Below are 12372 nucleotides of genomic sequence, written 5' to 3' on the forward strand. Positions count from 1 at the left end.
ATAAGCATAAATAAACACAGGCATAAAGCATAGGCACATTCACAAAGAAAATTCCTTTTTAATTTTCTTTGAATTTTAATATTCTTTGAATTTCTTCCTACTCTCCCCCATTGCCATATATCAAAATACCCAAAAGAGTGAAGAAAATCTAGGCCTTAGCTTAACTTTCAAAGATAATTTTTTATCTTATCTTTCAAAGAGAAAAATAGAGGGTTAAGCATACTTTTGTTAAACACTTAGTTTTTCTTGTAAGACTATTTTAGCTAGGTGAAATCAAAAATGTTATCATAATTTTGAAAGCAAAATTCTTCCTTTAGTTTGAGGGATACTTTTAGCTGAGATAAAGTTATTTTGTCTTTAAACAGTGACTTAGCAAATTTTTGTGATATCAAAACACTTTAAATTCTTAGTTTTTAAAGAGGGAGTTTAGCAAAAAGAATTGATCAAGACTTAGTTTAGCTAAGATTTTTACTTTTTTAAAATACTTTTATCAAGAACTTAGGTAAATTTATGAAGATAATAGTTTTGTTAAGTATTTAACCTTATTTAGTTTTTAAAAAAAAAACCGTTTTGATGAAATTTTGAGAATGCTTTAGAAAATACTTAGCATTTTCAGCAGAACTTAGCATTTGAAAAAAAATATTTAGCTAAATATGAAAATACTTAGCTATGTTTTCAACTTAAAAATGATTGCGTTGAGAAAATATCTTGCCAAGTAGCTAAGTTTAGAAAATAATTTAACTAAGTTTAGTTAGAAAAAACTTAATTAAGTACTTAGCTTTGAAAGCATTTAGCTTCTAGAGAGTTATAAAAAGTCAGGTCATAAATAATTTTAATTTTAAAGCTAAGTTAAAAATAACTTAAATTTTCGAAGATATGCCAGAAATAGTTTTTAATTTTGAGGTTAAGTCAAAATTTTTAAAGAAAAACTAATTTTAAAACCGACTCAAAATCACTCCCACTTAATTACTGCCTTAATAAATTTTTGAGTCCAGGAGTTCAAGCATGAGAGGTTAAAAATTTATTTTCCATTCTAGATTAACAAGCATGTTTAGCATATGAGTGAACGTGAGATGAAGTTGTCTTTGAAGTTGATAATTGAAGTAAGTTAGAGTTTCAAAAGACTAAACATTTAAAGTTTTGAAGATTTTCAATTAATTAAGTTTGAAATTATAATTTGAAAAGAATTAAAATTTTAATAACTTGAAATTTGATTATAATTTGAAAAACTATAATTTTGTAGATAGTGATTTTGAATATTTAAAATGTTTTTTTTATTCAAACGATTTTTAAGATGATTTCCTAATGATTTTCAAATATTTAAAATAATTTTCAGATGAATTTTTAAAATGATTTTGAATAATTTTTAAATGATTTTTAAAAGAATTTTGAAATTAAGTTTTAAAGATTTTTTAAAATATTTTTGAAATAATTTTTAAAAGAATTTTGAAAAAGATATTTTTAAAATAATTTTGAAATATTTTGAAAAGATTTTTTTTTAAAAAAAAATTTTAAAGGATTTTTTAAAATAATTTTTAAAAGGATTTTGAAATTAAGTTTTAAAGATTTTTTAAAATAATTTTGAAAAGATTTTGAAAATTTTTTTTTAAAAGGAATTTTAAAATTACGTTTTAAAGATTTTTTTTTTAAAATAATTTTGAAAAGATTTTTTAAAAGGAATTTGAAATTAAGTTTTAAAGATTTTTTTTTAAATTAATTTTGAAAATATTTTGAAAAAAAAAATTTAAAAGGAATTTTGAAATTAATTTTTAAAGATTTTTTTTAAAATAATTTTGAAAAGATTTTTTAAAAGGAATTTTGAAATTAAGTTTTAAAGATTTTTTTAAAATAATTTTGAAAAGAATTTTGAAATTAAGTTTTAAAGATTTTTTAAAAATAATTTTGAAAAGATTTTTTTAAAAGGAATTTCGAAATTAAGTTTTAAATTTTTTTTTTTAAAATAATTTTGAAAAGATTTTTAAAAGTTTTTTTTAAAAGGAATTTTGAAATTAAGTTTTAAAGATTTTTTTTTTAAAATAATTTTGAAAATATTTTGAAAAGTTTTTTAAAAGGAATTTTGAAATTAAGTTTTAAAGATTTTTTTTTAAAATAATTTTGAAAAGTTTTTTTTTAAAAAAAGAATTTTTTAAAAGGATTTTGAAATTAAGTTTTAAAATAGTTTTGAAATTAAGTTTTAAAATAGTCTTAATTTCTTAGTCATTTCACCCGATCTAAATTTTAAATCAGGGAATCCTATAATTGTTGTGAGATGAATTATGGTTGAATTTTAGGGTAAGGTTTAACTTTGTGTTAGATTCAGGTTTAACTTTGTGTTCAACAAGTAAGCATTCTTTGGATAAACTTCTGGGCTATGGTGAGTCACAAGAAACTCATTAAGTAACCATGCCTTCGAGGTTTTCCAAATAGTCCTACCCATTGAGCTTAATACTAAACCTTGGTCTAACTAGTTAGGATCCATTTAAGGGTAGCTTCGGTCAGTTTCACTTGGCCAAATGCACCAGGTCAAAGCCATATCTTCCTAGACATGTGATGCCCAAGCTTCCCTAACGTACTATCATCCAAAAATTTCACCAGTACTGTGGGTCAAGTTAAACTTAGCCCGTTTTAGTCTAACCTTAATTACCCTTCCGGGTAATCTACTCTTGTTTTACCCATTACGGGTAGGTTAAATTCAGTTACCCTGTCGGGTAGTTCAGTTGGGGTGCCAGCTATTCTGGATCCTCCATCTATATTTTGAATTTATGATTTAATTTTGAATTTTTAATTTGATTTTGATTTTTAATTTAATTTAAATTTTAAGTTTATTTAATTTGATTTCTTTTTAGCTTGTTTCGTAGTGTTTAAGTTTTACTTTAGACTTGTAATCTAAGTCTAGATTTTGTGATTTGACTAAATTATTAACAATCTTCTCTAATTTATCAATTTTATCTTTTAAAATATTATTTTGTATTCCTAATTTTCTTAAAGTTAATTTCTTATTTTTATTTGAATTAATTTTATTCATTACATTATTAACATGCATAACTAATTTTGAAGAGAAATCTATACTAGAGCAAGCAGGATTAGTTAAACTAGTGCAATCATGTCTTGCAAAAACTGGATTTTCATATAATGTAAATGTACTAACCTTGATTTCTTCCTCTGGATTCTTGGGTCTTCTTTCTGGGCATTGTCTTTTGCAGTGACCCATTTGTTTGCATTTGGAGCATTTAATTTGTTCCTTCCCTCTTTTGATCATTTTCTCCTTCTTCTTCGATTATACCGGCCGAGTCTTATGAGTAGGGCACTCGTTTTTATAGTGCCCTCTCTCCCTACACTTAAAACAAGTTATGTGACATTTGCATTTTGAATTTACAATCTTACCTCTCAAACTCATGACAGGATCCTCCCCCTTGACTGTTGCCACCTCTAGTTCAGACTCAGATTCAGCAATTTCCTCTTTGACCATTAGTGCTATGAAATCGGTCTGATCTGATTCTTCTGAGTCCAGTTCGGAGGTTGACTCTGGAGATTCGTATTTGGATTCGCAGTGTTGTTCAATTTCTGACTCTGAAGGAATCTCATGAAGTTTGAGTAGTTTCTCCCAAAGCTCTTTAGCAGTGTCGAACCTTCCGACTCGATCAAGATCTGAATTTGATAGTCCGCCTAGGAGAATATATGTTGCCTTTGCATTTGTCTCGAAGTTTCTTATCATTTGTGCATCCCACTTGTCATAGGTGATGGATACACCTTCTTCAGTTGGGAGGATGAGTCCGATCTGGACTATGGTCCATGTCTCCACTTGGGTTTTCAGTTGGTGCTCCATCTGGTCTTTCCAGTAACCAAAATTTTCGCTGGACAAGAGTGGTAGGCTTGCGGTGTTGTATCCATCTTCATAGGCCATTTAAGAAAGACAATCTCGCAAAATAAACACAATAAAGCTTGTTCCAAGACTTAGTCTTGGATTAGTAATGTGGGAGAGAAATAAAAAAGACAACGAGTTCAAGTGGTATTGACCAACTTTGAGCAACACCGATTTCGAAAAGAATTAGAATTTTAGCTACTAAGCTAATTTCTAATTGACTCCGAAAAACCAAAAAAAACCACAAAAAAATATTTTGAATGGTGGTTGCACCAATTCAAAATGACCCCGCTTTGATACCAATTGTTGGATCGAGATGTGCTAGAGGGGGGGGTGAATAGCGCTCACGGCTATTTTGTTCGATTATCGGAATCGTAAAACAATCATCGAGTAATTAACGCAGCGGAAATGAAATAGAGAAAACACAGACACGAAGAATTTACTTCGTTCGGGGCCTAAGACGACTCCTACTCGAAGGCCCGCGATCATTGATCGCTTTCGGTGGGCAACAACTATAAGTTCGAAATAATTACAAACTGAAGTACAATAATTGACAATAATTAATTATACCGACGATAATTAAGAAATGAAGATTCGGAGCTCCGGGTCGTCGGGTGGTTTTCGCAGCACTTCGAAAGCAATACTTGAGCAGAACACAGCACGAGGAAGCTTTTTCTTTCGTTATTAATTGTTGTTTTGAAGTGCTGCTCGAACCCTGCTTTTAAACAGTGTTCAAGGCGCCTTAAACCCCTCCAAGGCACCTCTAGGCTGGCCGCGTCACCCGCGTGGATCAGAACTGACCTGGTCAAACTTTATCTTGTTTAAGGCGCCTTCAACCTCTCCAAGGCGCCTTAATCAACTTGTTCAAGGCGCCTTCAGCCTATACAAGGCGCCTTGAAGCTTGCTTCATAGCCAGCTCAGGTTTTGCACCCGAGGCGCCTCCAAGCTCCATGGAGGCGCCTCGGACACTGTTCATCCGAGGTTAATCTTTGCACTTTAGTCCCTGTAAGATACATTAATCCTAAATATACCCTACAGCACAAAGTTAGCACATAAAACATAATAGAAGTGATAATGACAGTCTCCGGACTGTCCGAGTCAGACTTCGGGTTTTCGATCGGAAACCCTAGGTCGACCCGACGCCTATTGTTCCCTCTACGGGGAACGCGTCCTCACCTACTCCACTCAGGAGATTTATCTGCTGCCAGTCCGGTCCTCCAGACCGGCTGGACTTTCCGCCTAGGGTTACCACCCCCTAGGACCTAGGGTTACCGCCCCCTAGGATTTTTCTGCACCTAGGGTTACCACCCCCTTGGACCTAAGGTTACCGCCCCTTAGGGTTTTCCTCCACCTAGGGTTACCACCCCCTAGGACCTAAGGTTGCCGCCCCTTATGGTTTTCCTCCACCTAGGGTTACCGCCCCCTAGGACCTAAGGTTACCCCCCCCTTAGGATTTTCCTTCACCTAGGGTTACCACCCCCTAGGACCTAAGGTTACCCCCCCCCCCCCCCCTCTTAGGATTTTCCCCTGCCTAACCGCAGTTAGGACTTTCCTAAAACCTTATTTAACCACGTTAGATAACAAGGAATCTTAACTTTGAATCCCTTTGTCATTATCAAAACTGAAGTTCGATCGTCGGATGCTTACTGCACCAACAGTCTGGAAGCCAGAAAGTTGATATATTTCAGTCGAGAATGTATTCTTGAGCAAATTTGAATTAATACCTGAAGGCCAGGAAGTTAATGTATTTATGTCGGGAATGTATTACCGAGCGAACCTGAATTAATACTTGAAGGCCAGAAAGTTAATATATTTCGATCGAGATTGTATTCCCAAGCGAATTTGAATTAATGTATGGAAGCCAGAAAGTTGATATATTTTGGTCGAGAATGTATTCCCGAACGAATTTGAATTAATACCTGAAGGCCAAGAAATTAATGTATTTTGTTCGGGAGCGAACCTGAATTAATACCTGAAGGCCAGAAAGTTGATATATTTCAGTCAAGAATATATTCTTGAGCGAATCTGAATTAATGTATGGAACCCAGAAAGTTGATATATTTCGGTCGAGAATGTATTCCCGAGTGAATTTGAATTAATACTTGAAGGCCAGGAAGTTAATGTATTTCGATCGGGAATGTATTCCCGAGCGAACCTGAATTAATGCCTGGAAGCCAAAAAGTTGATATATTTCGGTTGAAAATGTATTCCCGAGTGAATTTGAATTTGCTTAGAATATAAAATCTCTAGCTATTTTGACGAGAGCCAAACCATTCTCTTCTCAAGATATACTAGTTAACCGTTACTGAGTGGAGGAAGCACGCTCAAACTATTAAGGGTTTAAAGTCTCCGGTTCCCCTTAAGGAAGTCAGGTCGGTCACTCCTTAAGGTCTCCGATCGACTGTCTCTGAGCGGAGGAAGCACGCTTGAATAGTACTGAGCGGAAGAAGAACACTCAACTGCTAAGGGTTTAAAGTCTCCGGTTCCCCTTAAGGAAGTCAGGCCAGTCACTCCTTCAGGTCCCCGATTAACTATCTCTGAGCGAGGGAAGCACGCTCGAATAATACTGAGCGGAGGAAGCACGCTCAACTATTAACGGTCTAAAGTCTCCGGTTCCCCTTAAGGAAGCTAGACCGGTCACTCCTTAAGGTCTCCGATCGACTATCTCTGAGGGGGGGGGGCGGGCGCGAATAGTACTAAGCGGAAGAAGCACGCTCAACTGCTAAGGGTTTAAAGTCTCTGGTTCCCCTTAAGGAAGCCAGGTCGGTCGCTCCTTAAGGTCCCCGATCGACTATCTCTGAGCGAGGGAAGCACGCTCGAATAGTACTAAGCTGAAGAAGCACGCTCAATTGCTAAGGGTTTAAAGTCTCTGGTTCCCTTTAAGGAAGTCAGGTTGTCCACTCCTTAAGGTCCCTGGTCAGTCCGGGACTCAGCGAGGAGGGCCGAGAGCCCAATCTTCGCATCGTCAGCAGAGGACAGCTTCCCCTGTAGCAGCTGCATATGGCATGCACGGGCAAGAGCATTCCGGTACCCTTGTGGAGAACCCCACGGTATTCCACCTTAGTGTTCTCCTGTACTATTTGTCAAGAAGAAGGATGGTACTCTGAGGTTGTGCATCGATTATAGGCAGCTGAATGCAGTGACTATCAGAAATAATTAAGTACCCCTTGCCACGGATTGAGGATTTATTTGATCAGCTCAGAGATACATCGGTGTATTCTAAGATTGATCTGCGGTCTGGATATCATCAGCTGAGAGTCAGAGATTCTGATATTCAGAAGACAACATTCCGCACCAGATACGGACATTACGAGTTTTTGGTAATGCCATTTGGGCTTACCAATGCTCCTGCAGTATTTATGGATTTGATGAACCGTATCTTTCTGGAGTACCTAGATCAGTTTGTTATTATGTTTATCGATGACATATTGATCTATTCACGTTCCGAAGAGGAACATGCGCAGCACCTTCGCATAGTCTTGGAGACTCTTCGACGACATCATCTGTATGCGAAGTTCAGCAAATGTGCATTTTGGCTATCCTCAGTTGGTTTTCTGGGACATGTGGTGTCTAGCCGAGGTATTTCTGTAGATCCTCAAAAGATCGAGGCTATCACTAGCTGGGAGCAGCCGAAGTCAGTTCAGGAGATCCGTAGTTTCTTGGGCTTGGCTGGATATTACCGATGATTCGTTGAGGGTTTCTCCAGCATTGCTATGCCATTGACACGTCTGACTAGGAAAGGCGTGAAGTTCACGTGGTCAGAGGCTTGTGATACCAGCTTCCAGGAGCTGAAGCGGAGATTGGTATCAGCACCAGTTTTGGTTTTACCTTCTGGTGATGACGGATTCGTACTTTACACAGACACATCTCTTCAGGGCTTGGGCGCTGTATTGATGCAGCACGGTAGGGTAGTCTCCTATGCTTCTCGTCAGTTGAAGGAGCATGAGAAGAACTACCCAGTACATGATTTAGAGCTAGCCGCTATTATCTTTGCTTTGAAGATTTGGCGACATCATCTTTATGGTATTGCTTTTGAGATTCTTACTGATCATAAGAGTCTCAAATATATTTTCACCCAGAAGGAACTCAATCTCCGACAGAGGAGATGGATGGAGTTCCTGAAGGATTATGATTGTACTATTAGCTACCATCCGGGTAAAGCTAATGTGGTTGCTGATGCACTGAGCAGGAAGTCCAGAGGGACTTTAGCTTGTCATCGAGTTACAGTCACGGACTTGATTCAGGGATTCGCCGAGTTGGGCCTTGAGGAGCAGGGATAGACAGAGCAGGGTATTCTTGTTACCATGGTTGCTCAGTCGTCGATCAGGATGAGGATTCGAGAGGCCCAAGGCAGCCAGATAGCTTCCGGACAGCAGACCGAGTTTACACGAGATGACGAGGGATTGTGTATTTCTGAGGTAGATTATGTGTACCTCAGTCTCACCCGGTCATGGAGGAGTTACTTCAGGAGGATCATCGTTCTAGATTTGCTATCCACCCAGGTGGGACCCGTATGTACCGTGATTTGAGGCGTTCCTATTGGTGGAACGGTATGAAGAAAGACATTATAGATTTTGTAGCTAGATGTCTTGTCTGTCAGCAGGTGAAGGCTGAACACCAGAGACCTGCTGGATTACTTCAGAGGATCCCTATTCCAGAGTGGAAGTGGGAGCATATTACTATGGATTTTGTGGTAGGACTGCCTAGGACTCGACGAGGCCATGATGCGATTTGGGGTAATCGTTGATCGATTAACCAAATCGGCACACTTTTTAGCGATCCGGAAGACTGATTTTCTGGATCGATTAGCAGAGTTATATTGTCGTGAGATTATTAGATTACATGGTGTTCCTTTGAGCATCATATCAGATAGAGACCCACGGTTCACGTCCCGATTCTGGCAGAGTCTGCAGCAGGCCTTGGGCACACAGCTTCGTTTCAGTACGGCATTCCATCCGCAGACAGATGGGCAGTCAGAGCGGACTATTCAGACATTGGAGGACTTGCTGAGGTCTTGTGTCATGGACTTCGGAGGCAGTTGGGAGGACCACCTGCCATTAGTGGAGTTCGCCTACAACAACAGCTATCATTCGGCTATCCAGATGGCACCGTTTGAGGCGTTGTATGGTAGGCCTTGTCGGACACCCATCCTCTGGGAAGAGGTTGGGGAGGCCCAGCTGATAGGACCTCAGAGAGCTCAGCAGGATGCAGAGTTAGTTCGCACTATCAGACGGAGGATGTCAGAGGCTCAGGACCGTCAGAAGAGTTATGCTGATCAGAGACGGAGACCTCTGGAGTTCTCCATTGGTGATCACGTATTTCTTAGAGTTTCACCCACGAAAGGGGTGAAGAGATTTGGTCTCCGAGGTAAGCTAGCTCCCCGATATATTGGACCATTCTAGATCTTGGAGAGGATTGGAGCAGTAGCTTACCGTCTGGCGCTACCACCATCTCTAGCCGGCATTCATGATGTGTTCCATGTATCTATGCTGAGGAGATACGTATCCGATCTGGCACATGTTCTGTCAGATATATCTGTTCCTATTCAGCCTGATGTTACTTACGAGGAGGTTCCGATACGGATTCTGGACCGTAGAGAGCGTCAGCTGCGGAACAAGACTGTCCGACTGGTTAAAGTCGGATGGCAGCATCATTCTGACGAGGAGGCTACGTGGGAGCTGGAGGATACGATCCGAGCTCGATACCCTCATCTTTTTACTTGAGGTATGGGGGTTAGAGTTCCTTTCAGCATTTATACTGTTTGGTTATATTTTAGTGTTTGCTGTTAGTATAGCGAAATTTGGGGACCAAATTTTTATTAGTAGGGGAGGATGTGAGATCTCGGAAAATTTAATTAATAGGGTTATTTGGAAAATAGCCTTATAGAATTTTTCCGGAATTTTTAGAAATTTTCTGGGAATTTTTCGGAACTCGTACGGAGGGTTTTGAGGGGATCGTTCGGTATGCGCGGAATAGGCCTGTTTGGGATACCCGTTTAAGTGAGGAAAAGTTTTAAATATAAATACTTTTCTATTTTCTTATTCTTCCCCTAAACCCATAGCCGAACCCGAACTGATCTCTTCCCCGACTCTTCTCTTCTTCCTCTGTTCTCCCTCTCTCTCGCAGACGACTCGGCGCCGAGGTCAGAGGAGCTTATCGCTGGAGCTTTCCGGCGATCGAACCAGGAGGTTCGAATCATCCTGACCTACTCTTCTCAAATCTTCGGCTGAGGAGTCTGCTCGCTGAGCGTCAACGGCGAGGTGGCTAGGGCACGGTGAGAAGCCGATTCGCCGTCTCTCAATTAATTGACCTCGCTTTCCCTCTCCTCGCACTGCTCACAGTGCGATCCATCTCTTCCTTGGCCGGATCTGGATCGAGCCGTGCCACCCGATCGCCGGCGTGGAAGGGGCGATTAGGGCTTCAAAGGTAAGCAATCGAACCTTCTGTTGTGTTCTTGTTTCAATCCATGCCTTAAATCCATCGCCGGAGCTTTGCCCTTTGGATCTTTGGTGCTAGATTTTTATCCTATCAGATCTTGATCCTCATTCTTTTTGTGGCTGAATTAGGTCACAGATTGGAGGGGTTCCATGAGGTTGTTCTTGAGTTGTCGGGCAGAGTCTAGGAGGTTTGCACTCTATCAGTGATCTCCTCAACTTGATCGGATTGTCAAGATAGTTTCCAGTGAGGATCTGTTCCGAGGCTTGAAATGGTGCTGTGGGTTGCTCACTGATCCAGTAGCTCATTCAGCAAGACCTCCTTTCGGCAGCACTCTTGTTGGCGGAGCTTGAGGTATTGTGTATTAATTGATACATGTTCTAGAGGAATTAGGTTTCATGTTGATGAAGTAGATTCATGTATTGGATTAGAAAGGCATTGGATTAATCCCTGATTAGTTGATACATGATGTGTACATTTGAATTAAGGATTTTATTGATTGTGACTAGATTTACTTGCCTAGATTAATCTAATGGAATAATTAGGGTTAAGACATTTAACCCTAGTCAACTATTAGATTTAATCTAAGTTTAGATTTCTAACCTATTGGTGATTAGGGATTAGGTAACTAATCCTAATTGACCGTTAGATTTAATTAGGTAGGTTGAGATTGTATGAATTAGGGTTTTGCCCTAATTTAGTTTTAGGGATTTTATTTAGCTATTCCTTTGGATTTAGCTAAATAAAATATATATTGTTTGTTTGACACAGGACTCTGATTCGAGACAGGCGTCTCGGCCTTGGATTGCTTGATCGTACCTTCTATTTGAGGCGGGTACCCTTTGACTTATCTTTTGATACTGTCTTATGATATGTATAGTTTATATATAGTTACTAGTGATAGGTGGTAGATTTATTTCTTCCCTGGTCTTAGCTAGTTGATACCTATCACATGCTTCATCTGTTAGTTGCTTTACTTCAGGATTGGATATTTACCTCTTGCCATGTATATATATGTTCATAGAGATGCATATCTATAGTGCTCTACTCTACTGGATTAGTTGCTTTACATGTGTGATACATGCTCTTGGATTCATGATACTTACATCATTGTTATATGCGATGTCTTTGGGTTTATGTTGTTTATATCATGGTTATATATATGCGTTTACCTTTTGGGCACACACATATATGGAGGAGGCTATGTTCAGGTATGACATACTGTAGCATCATGCACCATCCCGCATGATTGCATGCTGGGCGATTGACGACTCCATTATTGTTGAGCTCGTCGGCCGGCTACATGGGCCTGCACACAACGTGTTCACTGCATGGGTAGTGGCACAGCACAGTAGGGTGTGTATGGCAGTAGCTCTGTAGTGCTCCGCTGGTCCGCTCATGGGTAGTGTGACTGCAGCGTGGTAGCAGACAGGGATCCCTCCCCGTCATCGCGTACCGGGAGTTGAGAGCATTGCGCTCCCTCACTATGTTTGAGGTAGGAGGATAGGTGTACTCCGACAGCATCCCGTCCACTCGGTCACTCTTCAGGGGCAGTGATGGCAGAGTGCACGGTGTCACAGCCCTACCCACTCGGTCTCACCATTGTGTGTGAGATGGCTGACTGGTTGACAGGGGTGACCATGTCATATTGCATCATATGCACGGATTGCATTCGTTATGATTGATGCATTTTGGTGATTGCATATGATTGACATGCATACAGGATACATGCTTTTGCTCTGACTATTTTTATCTCTGTATGTTGACAGTCAGTTGCCCAAGCCTCGCAGGTGAGTACAGTTTATTTCAGTTATGCATTTTCTTATTATTCTTGCTATAGACTGTACTTTATGCCTATTGCTGGTTATTACAGTTTATTTCAGCTATGCATATCTGTTATACTGTTAGGAGACCGTACCGTAGGTTGTACTGTTAGGAGACTGTACTGTAGGCTCTATGGTTTAGTGTACTGTACCATAGGTTATTACTGGTGGATATATATTGCTGTACATGTCTATTGGTTTACCTGCTGAGTTCTTGAACTCACCCCGTTGTTATTATTTTTCAGGTTGAGG

The sequence above is a fragment of the Zingiber officinale genome, chromosome 6B, assembly GCF_018446385.1.
Source record: "Zingiber officinale cultivar Zhangliang chromosome 6B, Zo_v1.1, whole genome shotgun sequence".
NCBI classification, from domain to species: domain Eukaryota; kingdom Viridiplantae; phylum Streptophyta; class Magnoliopsida; order Zingiberales; family Zingiberaceae; genus Zingiber; species Zingiber officinale.